Source organism: Euphorbia lathyris, chromosome 4 (genome assembly GCF_963576675.1).
Source record: "Euphorbia lathyris chromosome 4, ddEupLath1.1, whole genome shotgun sequence".
Taxonomy (NCBI): Eukaryota; Viridiplantae; Streptophyta; class Magnoliopsida; order Malpighiales; family Euphorbiaceae; genus Euphorbia; species Euphorbia lathyris.
The window spans coordinates 69,649,173-69,669,166 of record NC_088913.1 but is presented as its reverse complement, the minus strand read 5'-3'; the positions used below and the strand labels follow the sequence as shown (position 1 = coordinate 69,669,166).

The 19,994-nt window shown below is 42.9% G+C and overlaps 1 non-coding gene across 1 annotated transcript; it reads left to right on the top strand.

The window, feature by feature from the left end:
• The first annotated feature begins 19,146 nt into the window (after positions 1-19,146).
• LOC136228085 (small nucleolar RNA R71) lies at positions 19,147-19,253 on the top strand. The gene has a single exon (XR_010688420.1). It is a non-coding gene; the product is annotated as a small nucleolar RNA R71 (small nucleolar RNA).
• Positions 19,254-19,994: the final 741 nt, after the last annotated feature.

Below are 19,994 nucleotides of genomic sequence, written 5' to 3'. Positions count from 1 at the left end.
ATGATCGCATTGGAGTGCAACAATAAATGTAAAGAAGGGTTATAAGTGTTACCAGATGCTTGGATAGCGACAAGTGTGATGGTTTAGACAAGAGGGGAACGAGAGGACTCAACCTCTCGATCCTTAACAGGAGCAGTACCATCCCCTTTCGAGGAGGTAGCGGCATGGGTTTCAGGGGCAGCAGATTTCACTCTTATCGGAATTTTGACCGAAGCACCCGAAGGACTTTCCCGCCCATGCTCTTCTACACAGAGGTGCTTCAGCATATCCACCTCACTTTGTAGAATAGCAGTTTTATGCTCCAGGGCATGGATCTGGTCGCGGTTAGCTACATTCTGCGCAAACAGGGCATTAAACTTACAGACAATATCATCATTAGTGAGCTTTGCACATTTCATGTAAAAGGCAAGATCTTTTTCGTGCTCAACTTGCTCGGACTCAGAGGAGACAGAGACAGTAGGTTCACTCTTCCTTTTTCGGCTTTCGACTCTCCTTGATTCAACAAAGTCTGCCATCTAGACCCACTTCCCATTCACCATTTTCCCAAAACACATGCTCTGTAAACTCCTTAAATCAACCTGGTCAAGGTGGTTTACAACAGTGAGCCGGGTGCGGTCCTCTGGCCTAAAGACTCCAATTTATGCTGCAATCCGAGTCACGATGCTCCCACAGCAAATGACCGAGGAATTCTTCTTCCCAAAGTTGGCAATGTACTCCCCAACCCAATAGCCTAGATTCATTTTGGGCCCGGTTGTCATACTCCACAAAGCCGTAAGGTCGACATGGGGAATAGTGGCCTGGTTTTCATGGGCAAAGATGGTGCCAGAGACCAGTTTATGGAGGTACCGGACGGCATAGTCATCAATATTTGAAGCCTTGGAAACACTACCGTCATACCTGGGCTGGTTCGAAATAGATTGCCAGAAAGCCTGTGGGTCAAATACATCAGGGGTTTGAGTGAACGCCTCCTTGTAACTTTCCGACTCAAGGTCATCGTCATCCGTGGCACCCAATAGACTGTTGAACATGTTCAATGAAGGCCGCTGGGTGTGAGTCATTAGCCTGAAACTAAACTTGCCTTCCTCGTCCGGGTTAGTAATCTCGGAATGGTGCTTAAACGTAGCCAGGAATTCCAGCGTGAGTTCTTCGTAGGCTGGCTCCGCTATTTGAAAGAAGCAGTCGAAATGGCCTGCCTCCATGAGTCTCCACACACATACGTCTAGTTTGAGCTTCTTCAAGGTCTCCCAGCAAACTGTTCTCACAAGCCCGAACTCAAGTTGCGTAAGTTCCTCGTAGTACGTTTGTACTGCTGCATCTTTGAACTGAGATAGCTTTTTCACCAATTTTTCGTCAGGGACGAAAGTAACTGAGCTTGTTCCCGTCATTTTTCCCTTAGCTCTTTCTTTCTTCGTTGATCCTTCGACTTTTACCTGCTTTCCAGAACCACGAGTTCTCATCCTGTGCTCAAGTCTAAATAGGGTTTCCCAATGATAAAGAGCACAGAGCATGTGGTGAACCGTGAAATAAAAGTGTGAAAATAATACAAGTCGAACGAGGGGCCGTATGTTTGATCGGTCTCCTTAAGTAGGGAGGAAATGAAACGTCATGTTGCCAAACCGCTTTTATGAGAGCGGTCCAAAGGACGCTGATAGGGGTCAAAAACCCCTATCTTTGGGTACGGTTTTAGGACGGGTTTTAGAGTTATTTGGCTAATAAGCGAGCAATTCTCGCATTTAAATGCTTTTGTGTGAGTTAGTTAGGAATTGAGAACATTCTATTTACTTTTCGTCGTTTAGGTTCGTTTTGTAATCAATTTAGGCAAATACGGCCGAAATAGCATGCGTATTAGAATTCCGTTATCTTTTGAAGCTAATTGGTCCGTCAAAAGTCGCACCAAACGAAGAATTTGCTCAAAATAAGCGATTGACGGATCAATTTGGCTTTTGGACTAATGTTTTCCGGAGTTTTTATGCATGTGCAGGTGTGAAGTCGGACGAAAAAGGTCGCGGAACTCATCGAGCTTGGATCGAGCGCGCTTCGGGCGAAAACGCTCGGCGAGCAGGGCCCCACGAGCCATTTCTGCTCGCCGAGCAGGAGCCTGCTCGGCGAGCAGGGGCCTGCTCACCGAGCAGGCCACCAGGCGCCTGCTCGGCGAGCAGGGGGCTGCTCGGCGCGAGCAGCCTTTCCTGCTCGGCGAGCAGCCCTACGGGAATTGGTCAAAAAGACCAATTCCGCACCCACGAAGCCACGTTCGGCCCCACATCTTCCTACACCAACTAGGACATGAAAATAGGTCAAAACGAGGCCCGAGACGCGTCTATAAATAGGAATTTTCAATTGTAAATTAAATATCTTTTACTTTTGTAATTAGCTTAGCTTCCACCTTGAGAAATCCTCTCCACCTCCTCCATATCCTTCAAACCTCCATTGAAGATACCTTCGAAGCTCCGTTCACCGAGGATTACTCAAGCTCCATCCTTAAATCCTAGAAAGACGCCTGCATTGGTAGACAGGTTCCCTGAAAGGGATTTTTCTTCTTTTATATTCTGTCTAGCCTCTGATACATGCTATGAATTCTAGGTTTATTGTAACTTCGTGACAATACATTCATCTTTGATATATAATATAGTTTTTGTTCATTCAATTGTTTTGATATTTTAATCTTTGTCTCACGCTTTGTCTGATTGGTTTAACTCATTCGATAATCCCAAAATTAGGTTGGCATATATTGCGAGCTGAATCTGACCTAGTCAGTGCCTATAGGATTGACGACCCTATAGAAGATTAAGCCCAAATTACTGAGCCTTAGAGCTAGTTTCGGCCTTACAAGGGAATCACGAACTAGAGACTTTAGGAGGATAGGTCGGGTTAATCGCCTTGGACACAAGCGACTTAGTTTCAATTCAATTTCTTAAACATTCTATCATTGTTATCATCGTATTCCTTCATGTTCATTCAGTTAATTGCTTTGGTAAAAGATCAATTAGGGGTAGAGTAACTTAGTTAGGCGTAGAATAACTTAGATAATTTAGTTAGAATTAGATAACTTAGCTAGGATTAGTATAATTCAACCTAGGAGTAGATTAATTAAACAAACCAAACTCAAAACCCCCTAAGCATAGATAACATCCGAGACCGAGTAGCTTGGTACTTGCAGAAATAAATCCTGTGGACGATAACCTGGACTTAAACCAGAAATTTATTACTTGATAACGACGGGGTACACTTATCCCTTAGTGAGTTCTCATCTCGAGTTAGGTGAGGGCGCATCAAGTTTTTGGCGCCGTTGCCGGGGATTTATTTCTTTTGCAATATTAAACCAAAGGTCGACTTGTTAGTTTAGGCATTCTTTGTGAATATATTCTTTGTTAATATCATTCATACTTGTATATATAAATACTTGTTGATATACTATTAGTTAAATTCGATCGTTCTTCCAGCGACTATGGACAACAGAGCGTCGAACCCGTCCATGAACGATCTTAACACAAAAATGGACTTCCTTGTGGCTTCATACAACCAAAATAACCAGCCAAGGGTACCATTCTGCGAGAGATGCGGCCAGAATCACCCCGGTAGGGTATGCCATATCAACTATTACGTACCTAGAGGTGAGAATGTAAGTTATTTGGGTAATCATCAAAGGTATAATTCTGAACCCTCAACTTACAACTACTACGATCAGGAGCATACACGATATCCACCGGTGCCCTACATGGCACCCATGGATACCCTTCCATATCCTCATTCTAACTCTGATTTCTATGGCAGGCAGACATGGTACTCAGAAGGAATAATGACTCTCTTAAAAGAGATATCCGTCCGACTGGCAGCCAACGAGGAGGCATGCAGGACCCTGAGTAACCAGCTCGCCACAATCAGACAAGAAGAAAGGGAATGCCACGAGGCGTTCCTCTTACAAGAAGAGGCAGCTCAAGCCATCGCCCTAAGGAGCGGCAAGGAAGTGGACACACTCGTGGCATCTCCATCGCAAACGTATCCGTCACCTCAGGTAAGTAGGGAACCGGAAGTGGTAAGCAACCCCGGTCCCGCATCTGAAACTTCAGCTTCTGAAAAAACTGTAGAAAAAGTGGTTAGGCCTTATACACCGAAACTGCCATTCCCTCAGAAGCAGAAAAAGGCCAACCTAGATAAGAAATTTGCCCGGTTCTCGGAAATCCTTAGTAGATTAGAAATAAACATTCCATTAATGGAAGCACTAGAGGAGATGCCGAACTATGCAAAATTTCTTAAAGACATGTTGTCGAAAAAGAAAAAGTTTGGGGAAAATGAGATAGTGGCTTTAACAGAACAATGCTCGGCCATAATCACCCATAAATTACCCCCCAAGCTTAAAGATCAAGGGAGCTTTACCATCCCGTGTAGGATAGGCAACATGCACATAGATAGGGCATTATGCGATTTAGGAGCAAGTATTAATCTTATGCCTCTATCAATTTTCAGGAAATTGGGGCTCGGAGAACCTAAACCAACAAACATGACACTGCAGCTAGCGGATCGGTCAATTGCACGGCCTAGAGGTATAGTTGAAGATGTGCTTGTAAAGGTGGACAAACTGATCTTCCCGGTCGATTTTGTGGTCCTCGACATGGAAGAAGATGACTCCGTCCCCATTCTCCTCGGGAGACCGTTTCTTGCAACCGGTAGGACACTAATAGACGTCCATAGAGGTAAATTGGTCCTAAGGGTGCAGGACGAAGAGGTAACATTTAACGTTTATGAATCCATGAAATTTCCTCAAGAACGCTCCAAAAGTTGTAACTTTGTGGATGCACTTATAGATGAATGTGTTGAGGAAGTTGATCTTGATATAAGAAATGCCTCTTTAGAACTCGGTCTAGGTGGTGAGGAATGTGAAAACTCAAGTGAGCCATTTGAAGATCTCCCACCTGAAAAATGTTATTGGGTTAAGGGTAGAAAAGAGGACCTTGATCGTGAGATCAAACCTAAACCTAAGACCTCGTTGGAGGAACCTCCAAAATTGGAGCTTAAACCCTTACCCAACAACCTGAAATATGTTTTTCTTCAACCTCCCACAGATTTACCCGTTATTATTTCTTCTTTGCTGACAGTTGAACAGGAAGAAAAATTAGTGGAGGTGCTGATGGAACATAAAGGAGCCTTTGGATGGTCAATCCATGACATCAAAGGTATCGACCCCAAAATCTGCACACATAGAATTTTTCTTGAGGAGGAGATCAAGCCATCTGCCCAACCTCAACGACGGCTCAACCCTAACATGAAAGAGGTGGTAAAAGTCGAGGTTATAAAACTCCTCGACGCAGGTATCATCTTTCCAATTTCTGATAGCCAATGGGTAAGCCCGGTTCAATGCGTGCCCAAAAAAGGGGGAACAACGGTAATGGAAAATGAAAAAGGAGAATTAATCCCAACTAGAAAGGTTACGGGTTGGCATGTATGCATAGATTATAGGAAATTAAATGAGGCCACCCGTAAAGACCACTTTCCCTTACCATTTATTGATCAAATGTTGGAACGGTTGGCAGGGCATGAATTTTTCTGTACTTTAGATGGGCTATCCGGCTATATGCAAATTCCCGTGGACCCTTTGGATCAAGAGAAAACCACATTCACTTGCCCCTATGGGACTTTTGCATATAGGCGGATGCCTTTCGGATTATGTAATGCCCCTGCCACATTCCAACGTTGTATGATGGCTATGTTTTCTGACATGGTCGAGGAGTTCCTAGAAATTTTCATGGATGATTTTAATGTTGTAGGACCTACTTTTGACCAATGTCTTGAAAACTTGGACCGAGTCTTAGAACGTTGTGAAGACAAGAACTTGGCACTTAATTGGGAAAAATGCCAGTTCATGGTCCAAAATTTTATAGTGTTAGGACACAAGGTGTTGGGGAAGGGGATCGAGGTCGATCCGGAAAAAATTGAGGTGATTGAAAAACTGCCACCTCCTACCAATGTGAAATTGGTTAGGAGCTTTTTAGGACATGCGAGGTTTTATAGACGGTTTATAAAAGATTTTTCAAAAATCACTAAACCCCTCACTCAATTATTGCTAAAAGATGCTGATTTTAATTTCAATGAAGAATGTATGTTTGCATTTAAATTACTGAAAAAGAAATTAATTGAAGCACCCATTATGGTGAGCCCGGATTGGTCCCTTCCCTTTGAGTTAATGTGCGATGCCAGTGATCTGGCTGTAGGAGCCTGTCTTGGGCAGAGGGTGGATAAACTTTTTCGCACAATCTTCTATGCTAGCAAAACCTTAAATGATGCACAACAGAATTATTCAATAACTGAAAAGGAATTGCTAGCCGTAGTGTTTGCCTTTGACAAATTCAGATCTTATTTGGTGTTATCTAAGGTAATTGTTTTTACTGACCATGCAGCCCTGAGATATCTGATGAGCAAACAGGATGCAAAACCTAGGCTGATCCATTGGATCTTACTACTCCAAGAATTTGACATCGAGATCAGAGACAAGAAAGGGGTAGAAAACGTGATAGCGGACCATCTATCTAGGTTAGAGTCAGATCAGCAATCCTTAGAGCATGGGGCAATCAAGGAAGTATTCCCGGATGAAACGTTATATTCGGTAAAAACTCTCCCCTGGTTTGCAGACATCGCGAACTACAAAGTCGGTAACATTCTTCCTCTTGATTTAGATGCAAACAAAAGACGTAAGTTTTTGTTTGAAAGCAAACAATATTTTTGGGAAGAACCCTATTTATTTCGATTCTGCACTGATGGCATGATTAGGAGATGTATACCTGAGGAAGAGGTAGAGTCAGTGATTAACATGTGCCACTCTAGGGAACCAGGCGGCCACTTCGGGCCAGATAGGACAGTGGCTAAAATTCTCCAAAGTGGACTTTGGTGGCCACAAATGCATAGTGATGTCAATAATTATATTAAATATTGTGATGCATGTCAGAGAGTAGGGAATATTTCTAGGAGGAATGAGATGCTTCAACAAGGCATACTCGTCTGTGAGCTATTTGATGTTTGGGGCATAGACTTTATGGGACATTTCCCTATGTCACACACCAACCAATACATTCTTGTTGCGGTTGATTATGTCTCTAAATGGGTAGAGGCCGAAGCCCTACCCACAAACGATGCTCGAGTAGTGATAAAATTCCTGAAAAAGAATATCTTTACCAGATTTGGTACACCCCGGACTATCATTAGCGATGGGGGATCCCATTTCTGCAATAAGCAGTTTGACACATTGCTCCAAAAGTATGGCGTAGCCCATAGGGTCGCAACACCTTACCACCCTCAGACAAGTGGTCAGGTAGAAGTGTCAAACAGAGAGCTAAAACGCATTCTTGAGAAAACGGTAGGGAATGCTAGAAAAGATTGGAGTCTTAAACTGGACAATGCTCTTTGGGCATACCGGATAGCATTCAAGACTCCCATAGGAATGTCCCCCTACCGTTTGGTTTTTGGGAAATCTTGTCACTTGCCTGTTGAATTAGAGCACAAAGCTTATTGGGCGCTTAAATTTCTAAACTTTGACCCTAAACTTTCAGGTGATCTACGGTTAACACAACTGCACGAACTGGATGAGCTCCGATATAACTCTTACGAGAATGCCAAATTGTACAAAGAATGAACCAAGCGGGTACACGATAAAAAAGTACAGCGAAAAACCTTCCAAAAAGGCGACCAAGTACTACTTTATAACTCCGGACTGAGATTCTTCCCGGGCAAGCTCAAGAGTAGATGGTATGGACCATTTTCAGTTCTTGACGCACATCCCTCCGGTATGGTTGAGATCATGTTGAATGATGGAACCACCTAGAAAGTTAATGGACACCGACTTAAACTTTATCTCGGAAAAGACACTTCGGGTGTCCAAATCCTCCGGCTTCAGGATGATCAGTAAGTTGTCTTCTCCACCCTAACTTTTTACACTCGTACTTCATGATTTATGATGCAATGTTGGAACTTATTGCATATTTTTAGTGTGAGGAGGAGGGGTAGACAAACTTACAAAAATTGTATAAACTTTAAATTTTTGTTGCGTCGTGTCTAGTTTAGTTTAGTGTTTTTAGGTTTTGTTTATGTTTTTTTCATGTCTAGGACCTAAAACCGTGAACCTCCTTCGAATCTAAACTTCGTTATTTGTCTTTGAGGGCTGAGAACCGAATCTAAAATTGCATGACAACTAGTTTAGGCGTAGGACACAACTCTTATATCTGTAAAAGCATGAGCTACAGTTTGCATTTAGACCATACTTTTGAAGAAATGCTAAAATCATTACTTAGGTAGATAACTTAAGAATTGAAGGCATGTGATATTAAACTTGAGTTTGGGGAAAACTAGTAAACACAAAATTGAAACCCAAAGAATTGTGAGCTGAATTTGAGCCTAAGAGCGAACATCAAAAAGCTCTTTTTCTTGACATTTTTGTGTGAATGCTTTGACTTGTGGAAGATTACAGATTTTGCACCTAATACTGTGTTGAACCTACATGCAATGATTTGAGATGGTAAACGATGAATAAGCCTCATTAGAATTAACCTTTTTCTTTACCTTGTTTTTCTTTTTCATCCACTCTAGGAAGCCCCTTTGAGCCGACATTTTTGTAGTTTGTAGATTTTTCTTTCATTCTAACCCGTTTTTGCGAACCACAATTTGGTTCGCCACTTAACCTTTGTTTTTGCAAAGCTCGAATTGAGCCTTTGTTTTCTTCTAGCGCTTTGTCTTTGTTTATGGCATTACAGTAGCAAGCCAAAAGACTAAAAAGTGAATGAGCATCACTATCCCAAAAAGAAAAAAAAAGGGAAAAAGAAAGAGAAAAACAGAAAAAGAAAAAGAAAAGAAAAGAGACGAACAAAAGGGAAGAACTCCATTCCCCAGTTTTTAGAAAAATCAAAAACGTCTCAAAGAAAACACCCCAAAATGAAAATAATAAGGGATGAATAAAAAGATCAGTCACTTCATATTTGCTAAAGCCATTTAAACTTTGTTTTTGTAGCGCTAGAACATTTAACCTTTGTTGTACCTTTAACCCTCTAACCACATTACAACCCCAATTAGAGGCTGTTTTTGATATCATCGGAGTTATATAGCATAGTAGAGGAACTCGAATGAACGTGCAAAATCAACGTAATCCTAAGCAAGAACATAAGCCGAGAGTAAACACCTTAGCCACCAAAAATTGTGTGAATGAGTGAACTACCTATGGTGAGGTGTTTTACTTAGCGATCCCCTCAAGCTCGTTTAATTGAACATGTGTCCTTTTTGCTTAAAACTATGACCTATTGTAATTGAAATGCGGCTTTTGGATATCGTGTCTCTACTTTGTATTTCCGAATGCATGTAATTACAGATACTCGAAATTGTGTCAAGCACCTAGTCAAACTGGGAAGTTTTCTAGCTTGCTTGTGATGGCGGGTTTAGTTTTTTAGTTTACTTGGGGACAAGTAAAGTTTTAAGTGCGAGGAGGTTTGATAAGGGTCAAAAACCCCTATCTTTGGGTACGGTTTTAGGACGGTTTTTAGAGTTATTTGGCTAATAAGCGAGCAATTCTCGCATTTAAATGCTTTTGTGTGAGTTAGTTAGGAATTGAGAACATTCTATTTACTTTTCGTCGTTTAGGCTCGTTTTGTAATCAATTTAGGCAAATACGGCCGAAATAGCATGCGTATTAGAATTCCGTTATCTTTTGAAGCTAATTGGTCCGTCAAAAGTCGCACCAAACGAAGCGTTTGCTCAAAATAAGCGATTGACGGATCAATTTGGCTTTTGGACTAATGTTTTCCGGAGTTTTTATGCATGTGCAGGTGTGAAGTCGGACGAAAAAGGTCACGGAACTCATCGAGCTTGGATCGAGCGTGCTTCGGGCGAAAACGCTCGGCGAGCAGGGCCCCACGGGCCATTTCTGCTCACCGAGCAGGCCACCAGGCACCTGCTCGGCGAGCAGGGGGCTGCTCGGCGCGAGCAGCCCTGCTCGCCGAGCAGCCTTTCCTGCTCGGCGAGCAGCCTTGCGGGAATTGGTCAAAAAGACCAATTCCGCCCCCACGAAGCCACGTTCGGCCCCACGTCTTCCTACACCAACTAGGACACGAAAATAGGTCAAAACGAGGCCCGAGACGCGTCTATAAATAGGAATTTTCAATTGTAAATTAAATATCTTTTACTTTTGTAATTAGCTTAGCTTCCACCTTGAGAAATCCTCTCCACCTCCTCCATATCCTTCAAACCTCCATTGAAGATACCTTCGAAGCTCCGTTCACCGAGGATTACTCAAGCTCCATCCTTAAATCCTAAAAAGACGCCTGCATTGGTAGATAGGTTCCCTGAAAGGGATTTTTCTTCTTTTATATTCTGTGTAGCCTCTGATACATGCTATGAATTCTAGGTTTATTGTAACTTCGTGACAATACATTCATCTTTGATATATAATATAGTTTTTGTTCATTCAATTGTTTTGATGTTTTAATCTTTGTCTCACGCTTTGTCTGATTGGTTTAACTCATTCGATAATCCCAAAATTAGGTTGGCACATATTGCGAGCTGAATCTGACCTAGTCAGTGCCTATAGGATTGACGACCCTATAGAAGATTAAGTCCAAATTACTGAGCCTTAGAGCTAGTTTCGGCCTTACAAGGGAATCACGAACTAGGGACTTTAGGAGGATAGGTCGGGTTAATCGCCTTGGACACAAGCGACTTAGTTTCAATTCAATTGCTTAAACATTCTATCATTGTTATCATCGTATTCCTTCATGTTCATTCAGTTAATTGCTTTGGTAAAAGATCAATTAGGGGTAGAGTAACTTAGTTAGGCGTAGAATAACTTAGATAATTTAGGGGTAGAGTAACTTAATTATTTTGTTGTTATTAAATTTTTATTTTTATTTTTGGTAGTGCAAAACAAACGTTAAGTGCGGGGTTGCACGTCCCTCCGCGTTATTTAAAAGGACGCCTATTCCAAGGGCGTCGCAAAAAGAAAGTAAAACAAAAACAAAAATAAAGTAGGAAAATGAAAAGAAGAAGACCCTTAGTGGTCAGGTGCCCTACGCGAGGCGTGCCTAGGGGGGCCCCCCGCGTAGGGTAGCATTATTAGTGCGTTTTGAGTCAGAGACTCAAATACGCGGGGTGTAATAGGGAGGGCGCCCCGCGTAAGGCGTTGTTTATATTTTTTTTGGAGTCAGAGACTCAAATACGCGGGGCGCAGGAACTGGGTACTCCGCGTGTTTGAGTTTCTGAACTTTTTTAAGTATAAAAATGAGGGGTACGTGGGGCGTGCCATGGGGTACGCCCTGCGCGGTGTTATGCTTAAACAATAAAATGAAAAGAACGAAAGCACAAAACACAAACGGAACTTAACAATTTCAATGAAAAAAGAACAGCCTACATTACAAACATAAAAACAACACAGGAAATAATAAAAACAACATTAAAAATAAAATAAAGAAAACATGAAAAGAAAAGAAACAGAAATTAGGATTGCGGTGGAGGTGGATTGCCATGGAGGTTGAAGTAGGAAGCGAAGGAAGCGGTGAGAGCATCGAAACGAGAGTCGATATGGGCCCGGTCCCGCCGTTGGTTATCCTCCAAGATATCCAACCGAGCATAAAGAGAGTTAAAATCATGGAGGGGTGGAGGACTAAAGTTGAGACCCAAATCGAAATCCGAATCTGAACCCCCTTCCTCGTTGGCATGAGCCGCCCCCGAAGTCTTTCCCGGGCCCGAAGTGGGACGGTTAAGGGACTTAAAAGCATTTTTCTCCACGGGTCGAGGCAAAAGGCTTGGGAGGCGAGCAAGGGTGGCCTCGCCAAGAGTGGAAGTGGCGAAAAGAGTGACTAGATGGTCCAACCCGATCTTGCCCCGCTTTCGGGTGGAAATGTGGTGGAGTTGGACGGCCACAAGATAGGAGAGGTCATAGGCACGGTTGTTGACACAACAATAGAGTGCCAAAAGTTCGTCCTTGTTGACCTTGGTGGATTCCGACTTCCCCGAAAAGTAGACGGAGATGAAGCGGTGGAGAATTTGGAGGATTGGATCACGAATGAGAGAGGGGCGGAGGTTGGAGACATCATAATCCTCGGACCCGGTGATTGAGGTCCAAAAACCACGAGCGGAAACATCCTCGGGCCAATGGGAGATACCATCTTCCGCTTGTTTGGTGAAGTGATTGCGGAGCCATTGGGTATCAATGGTGAAGGGGTGGTTGTGAAGGCGGAAATGGAAGAGGGCGGCACCGGGGACATTGTTAGAGGTGAGGGTGGTGTAGAACTCCAAAACTAAGGAGGGGTAAACGTGGTGCCATGCAAGAAAATGATCGTACCAAGAGAGGGCACGGAGGCGCTCCACGAAGGCCCCGCCAAGGCCGAAACGGTCAAGAGTGTTCCGCTCAATGTACGGAAGTTCCATAAAGTGGGCGGCAGAAAGTGTTAGGTAGTGCTCGGCCTCCCCCTCGGTTAGGAGATGAAAAGGGGCCCGGTGTAGGCGGGTAAGTGGTGGAGTTCCCTTCCGTTCGGGAGGTGGAGGTGATTGTTGGTTTTGTGCGGAACGGGAGGATCGGGCCCGAGTGGACCGTAGGGGGCGTATGTCGGCGGCTCTCTTTCGTGCCATGGCAATAGTTAGGAATGGAGAAGGATTGAGAGAAGGTGGAAGAAGGTTGGGAGAGAGTTGAGATAGTTGTGAGGAAGGGAAGGGAGAAAAGGGGAGATATAAATAGGGGAGAAGTGGGGAATCCAAGCAAAGCTCGGATCCCCAGAGGGGTACGCGGGGCGTAAAGGGGCCACGCCACGCGTATCCCTCTCCCTGATGTTATTTTTGCGCAAGAATGGTGAGATACGCGAGGCGTAATTAGGGTTACGCCACGCGTATCGGACCTCCTGCTCCTTTTTGATGACAAAAAGGGCGGAGACGCGGGGCGTAAATGGGGTTACGCCCCGTGTATGAGGACGGAAGATGAAGGATTTTTGTGGTTTTGGTAATTTTCTGATTTTTTGATTTTTGGATTTATGAGTGTTTAATGATTTTTAATTGATTTTATGATTTTTATGTTTTATTTATGACTCTTTTTAATTTTTATTAATTTGTAATTAAGGGGGGTAGTTAATGAAATTTATTATGGAGGGAAGTTGAAAATTTGAATTTGGAAGGATGGAAGTTGATTGGATGGAAAGGAAGGTGGAGTGTGGAAGTGGAAAAGGTGTATGGGGAAGATGAGTGATGGGAAGTTTGAGGGAAATGGAGTTGCCATGGGCAGTTATAATTCACAACTCCCCGAGGATACGCGGGGCGTGCCCTGGGGTACGTCCCGCGTGTCCTCCCACGTGGCGTTTATTCAAAAAGTGACGAAAAGTAAAGTGTACGCGGGGCGTGGTAGGAGAGACGCCCCGCGTACCGTGTCTTTTATTATGAATGAGGATTAGACACGTAGATACGCGGGACGTATAGGTGCGTACGCCCCGCGTGTCATAAAATTTGGATTAAAAAGGGATTTGTTTTTCTTTTGGTTTTATAAAAATAAAAGAAAATAGAAGAAAATAAAATAAAGTGAAGATGAAAATAGAATAACAACAATGCAAAATAAAGAAAAGAAATAAAGTTTATAATACATATAGACAAGTGGTTCGAGGAATTCAAACCGATGCTACGTTTTGAGTCGAAGTAGCTCGACTTTGAACTTCCTCCTAGGTGTATGCTTCCATTCGCGTTAGGAATTCAAATTCTTGAATAAACAACCCGTACCTGCAAAACGGATTGTTCGCTTCAAAAGAATTTGACAAAAACCAAAAACTATATGTACATAAATTATCGAAAAGTTTAGTTTGCTCCCTTTTTGACTCATTTGGTAGTTCAAAAGGAGCGAGATGTTCCGAGGTAGAAGGAACCTCCGACTCTTCTAACTTTGGATTTACTTTCATGGGTCCGCACACAACTGGCTTATTTTTCTCCCCACTGAGATAGCCTTGAATATTTGGGGAATCCTTTTGAGAAAACCCGATTAACTCGAGCTTCCCATTTTGACAAACCGAATTGGACTCTCGACTTGATTCGTCCGCGGCGGAATCACGAGGAGACTTCAATCTGGCCCATAGATTTCCTATTTCCCTAAAATATGTCTCAGTGTTAGATAATCCTTCATGAATATCTTTAAGCAAAGAGTTTATCACATCGAATTGCGAGATTGAGTGTGGGCATTCGTCATCCATGCGGTCGTCCCACCGATGACGATTATGAAGCATCATACCAAGAAACAAATCATTAGTAACATAAAATGAAATAAATTATTCACAAAAAGAGAAAATAATATTTACAAATGCTTAAACTAACAATAAAACGTTTTTGTCTAATATTGCAAGATATTATAAATCCCCGGCAACGGCGCTAAAAACTTGATGCGCGCGGCTAGTGTAGAGCTTTTCTACTGACGAAATGTATATTATGAGTGCGGACTCTATGTCTACGAGTGTGATCTTTATAAATTCCTCTTGACTCTACTTAGACGCTACGACTACTTAGGGGCAAGTGTACCCCATCGTATCAAGTAATAATCCGGTTAAGACCGAGTATCGAATCCACGGGATTTATAATTACAAGTATTAGACGACTCGGTTTTATACGTTATTTAAGCGGCGAATACTTTGGGGTTGATGTGGGAACCAACTACAAACTACTCCTAAACTATTAGTGAGACAAATTTATGTAGCAAATACTCTGCGAGGTGCTATGGCGACGATAAGTTATAAATATGACAAACAAAGACTCCGGATATATACGATTAATGGTCTACTCTTGCAAAAACGACCACGTGTAGTTCGACCGATTCATGAGGTACTTAGACTACGTGGTTCCTAGTCAAGGCGTGTCTAATGCTGGGAATTAGAAACTAGGGCCCGTAAGTTCCGTGGCTTGTCAATTCCTACGGTTTCCGGTGCGTCACTTTCGGTAAGGCAACACCTATATAATTCCTAAAGATATCCCGAATGGCGTCGGAAATCGCATACCCCCACACAATAGTCAATTGCGAGTATCAAAACAAGTAATAAACATCAACACGTATATAGAAGCGGAAATTGCAAATCATATATTATAAATATGGAAAGCATAAATGAGGAATACAACCAAGCCTAGTACATAGGAAGAGTGCAAGCTAATTAGCAAGCGAAGAGGGAAGGATCGGCCCTCGAAACTAGCCAACCGGACTCAAGGCCGTCTCTTAGGACTTGGAGGTGGAACTCTCGAGCTTGGTGATGAATGATGGAGCGGAACGTTGATGGAACGCTGGAATAACCGAACAAGCTCTCGAGGTGGGAGAGTTTTATTACATAAACTGAATCTAAAACCAAAACTATACAACAACTATCTAGAAGAAGCAAAATGTAGCTATGTTCAAAGTAAGGTCCCTAAATGAGTGCTAGTCACTCTTATTTATACATCAAGCTAGGGACACAAATGTAACTTCACAAGGTGCAAGTATGGAGCAACATCATTGAGTGCAGAAATCCCATAATACGCCCCGCGTATGGTGATACACGCCCCGCGTATATGCCCATTCCGTCAGAAATCTCCTGCATATGGACCAATTCCGTGTCTAATTGTCTCAAACACGCCCTGCGTAGCTGAAGTACGCCCCGCTTGTTTGAGTCTCTGAAGTTTTATTGCTTGAATTGGAGCTTTTACGCCGTGCGTAGCTGAAGTACGCCCCGCGTATGGAGAGTTGACTCCGGGAGACAATGCAGTCTGACTTTCAGGATTAGGCCAATTATTTCCGACATGTGTCATACGCCCCGCGTAGGGTGGCATACGCCCTGCGTATGCTGAGTCAGTTCTACGTGGTGTCTGCGGATAAGGCAATTATTTCTGACACTGTGTTTTACGCCCCGAGTAAGGGATGATACGCCCCGCGTATGGAGTGGATTTTTGCTCCTTTCTCGTACCTGAAATACAAATCTTGAGAGCCGAGTTAGCTTGATGTTTTTATTTCATAAACTAATCAAAAACGAGGAAAATTAACTGAAAGTAAGAGATTTATTTTTATTTCTTTATTTTATCAAAACACTTTATTTTTGTAATTAAACTTATTTATTTTATCCGAAATCAACCCGTAAATCACGCTAAAAGATAGGGGTAAAATACCCCTATCAAACAGCTCCCACACATGTATCGCTTGGGTCACACATCATCTCAAAAGGCTGTTCCCAGTCGGGTCCTACCAATATAGGCGAGTTGATCAGCTTGCTTTTCAACAGTTCAAACGCCTTTAAACAGCTTGCATCAAAAGAAAATTCCGCATCCTTATGAAGTAATGCTGACAAGGGTAGCACAATCTTTGAAAAATCTTTGATAAACCTGCGATAAAACCCTGCGTGCCCCAGAAAACTTCGCACATCTTTTACATTGGCCGGAACAGCCAGCTTTTCTATCACTTCCACCTTCGCTTTGTCCACTTCCATCCCCTTTTCTGAAATTTTATGCCCGAGAACAACTCCACCTGTAACCATAAAGTGGCATTTCTCCCAATTCAAAACCAAGTGGGTCTCCCTGCATCGCACAAGCACGGCTTCGAGGTTGTTTAAACAGCTCTCAAAAGAGGTTCCATAAACAGAGAAGTCGTCCATGAATATTTCTACAGTTCGCTCCACCATATCATGACATATAGACATCATGCATCTTTGCAATGTGGCTGGAGCGTTGCACAGTCCGAACGGCATGCGCCTGTAGGCATAGGTCCCGTATGGACATGTGAACGTTGTCTTTTCCTGATCCTCATAATGAATTGCAATCTGATTGTACCCCGAGTAACCGTCAAGGAAACAATAGAATTCATACCAAGCTAACCGTTCTAACATCTGGTCAATGAAGGGCAAAGGAAAGTGATCCTTCCTTGTGGCTTCGTTGAGCTTTCTGTAATCCACACAAACTCGCCATCCTGTTATTGTTCTCGTGGGCACCAACTCGTCTTTCTCGTTGAGGACTACGGTTGTTCCTCCCTTCTTTGGTACAACGCGAACAGGGCTGGTCCACACACTATCAGAAATTGGGTAAATAATGTCGGCATCCAGAAGCTTGATCACCTCCTTTCGCACAACCTCCTTTATGTGGGGGTTCAGTCTGCGTTGCGGCTAGACAGATGGCTTGTGCTCCTTCTCCATCAAGATTCTGTGGACACAGACTGCCGGACTAATACCTTTGATATCATCAATTTTCCATGTGATTGCATCCTTGTTCCTTCGTAGAACTTCCATGAGTTGTGCTTTCTGATCAGGAGTTAACTTTGAGGATATAATAACTGGACTCCCGCTGGGTGGTTCCAGGAAGGCATACTCGCGGTGTGTAGGTAACGGTTTCAATTCTGGTTTAGACACTGGCACAGTTGGTATCTCCGGTGGTTCTTGATGAGTAGGAACAGTAGGATCGAAAGGAGGTGTAGGTAAGTTGGATTCAATGGAACAGCATGTTCCTTCACATAAGTTCACTTCTTCTCCCAATAGAGTCTCTAGAGTGTCATGTTCCTGCAAAGTAGAAAGACTTTGAAACTCATCCAAGAAACAACATGTGTCATCATTATTGTTAGCTCGTCTCATTGCCTCGTTCATTTTGAAAATGACTTCCTCCCTATTAATCCTTAAGAATAGTTGTCCCTCTCCCACATCTATCAATGCTCTACCCGTGGCTAAAAATGGTCGACCTAGGATAATAGGAACATGCAGGTCTTCATCTATGTCCATTATGATAAAATCAACAGGTAAGATGAATTTTCCTACTTTTACCAACACATCTTCTACCACTCCCCTAGGGTAACATACTGATCGATCGGCCAACTGAATTGACATACGAGTAGGCTGGGGTTCTCCTAATCCAAGTTTAGCATATACAGAATAAGGCATTAGGTTTATGCTAGCTCCTAGGTCACATAGTGCATTTTCAATATTTAGCTTTCCAATTGAACAAGGGATAGAAAAACTCCCTGGATCTTTTAGCTTTTTTGGTAGCTGCTGCTTGTTTTGGAGTATTGAAGAACAATCTCTGTTGAGTTGGATCATGGATATGTTTTCCAGCTTTTTCTTGTTCGACAGGAGATCTTTCAAGAATTTTGCATACGACGGCATCTGTGCAAGTGCTTCGACGAATGGAATGTTGATGTGCAACTTCCTTAAGGTGTCTAACACCTTAGAATTCTGTTCTTCCAGCTTTTTGTTGATCAACCGCGTTGGATATAGCACAGGCGGAACATACGGCGGAGGTGGCTTGTACATCTTTCCGCTTTCCTCCTGATTCTGCTCAAGGGTAGATTTTGTCTTCCTGGTTTCTTCGTGAATAGGAACAGTCTGTTCCTTCTCTTCTTCAATTTCTTCGGATGTTTCTGCGCATTCAGCATTTTCATCAGTCGATATAATGGGTTGAGTTTGCTTACCAGATCTCAGGGTGATTGCCATGACATCGCCCTTTGGATTTGGCTCTGTGTTGCTTGGCATTATCCCATTCCCTTTTGACATAGATGCAGCTAATTGGTGGACTTGTGTTTCCAGATTTTTAATTGATGCTTGTGTCTGTTTTATGAACTGCATCATCATCGTCTTCATATCTGGCTCGATATCTTCCTTTGGTGGAACAGGTTGTTTATAATGCTGTTGAGGTTGCCTCTGGTAGTGTCCTCCTTGCTGTTGTTGATATCTCGGTTGTTCCTGCTGATTGGGCTGGTCTGTCCATCCGAAATTCGGATGATTTCTTATGGCAGGATTATACGTGTTAGAATACAGGTTAGGTGGATTCCTCTGATTATACCCTGTATAATCACATTCTGCCTGTGCACCCTTTCCCTGCTTAACTCCAGGACAGTTGATGCTAAAATGAAGGCCTCCACAAAAATCACAAATGTCATTGAATGGTGGTTCGTTGTGGATCGAGGACACATTTATCTTGCCGAGCTGTCTAGCAAGCTGTTCTACCTGGCTTGTCAATTTTGACACAACATCTTCATTTCCCGCTCTTTTTCCCTCACTTCTGGTAGAGTGCCAGTTATAACTCGTGCTCACTACTCTCTCAATAAGGTTGTACAAGGCTTGTGGCTCCAGATCTTCGGGGTTTCCATTGGCTATGGACTCGATCTGGATTTTATAAATGTTGGTTACCCCATTGTAAAAGTTCTGCATTTGCATCCACATAGGGATGCCATGATTGGGGACTCTCCTTAGTAATTCCTTGTACCTTTCCCACGCCTCGGCTAAGGATTCATCCTCTTCTTGCACGAAATGGGAAACCTCGTTTCTGAGCTTAATGGCTTGCCTTGGTGGGAAATATTTCATTAAGAAAGCGCTGGCCATTTCTTCCCAAGTAGTAATCGTTCCTGGTTGCATGTTTTTCAACCAATTCTTCGCTTTATCTCTTAGAGAAAAAGGAAACAGCTTTAGTCGGATTATGTCGTCAGCAATGCCTTTGTTTGATCTAAAAGTGTTGCACAACATGGTAAACTCAAGAATATGCCCATTTGGATCTTCCGACTGGTATCCATTGAACTGTACGGCTGCCTCCAACATTTGTATCATATATGCTTTCACCTCGAACATGTTGTTCCCTTCGTTGGGCAACATGATGCATGATGAATGTCCTTCAATAGTTGGTCTCGAATAATCTCTGATTCGCATGATAGGAGGGTTATTATTTTCTCCCTCTTCTTCCTGGTTTGGTTGAACTGGTTGTTCGGGTGGTACCCTTCCAGCCATTCTTCTCTCTCTCTGTCGTTCTCTTTGTCTTGCACATCGAGCTCCCGCTTTGTTTCGTCTACATGTTCTCTCCAATTCGAGATCGATAGGAAAAACAGGAGGTCCAGCTCTAAATATAAACCGATAAAGATTTCTTCTGGCTGCACTATTGAGCAAACAGATTAAAAACACCTTGTTTCACAGAAAAGTTCGTATAAACTTTGTTGCTTTCAATCCCTGGCAACGGCGCCAAAACTTGTTGTCTCCTGAATGGACTCTACCAAGTGTACTAGATACAAGTAATAAAGTGATAAG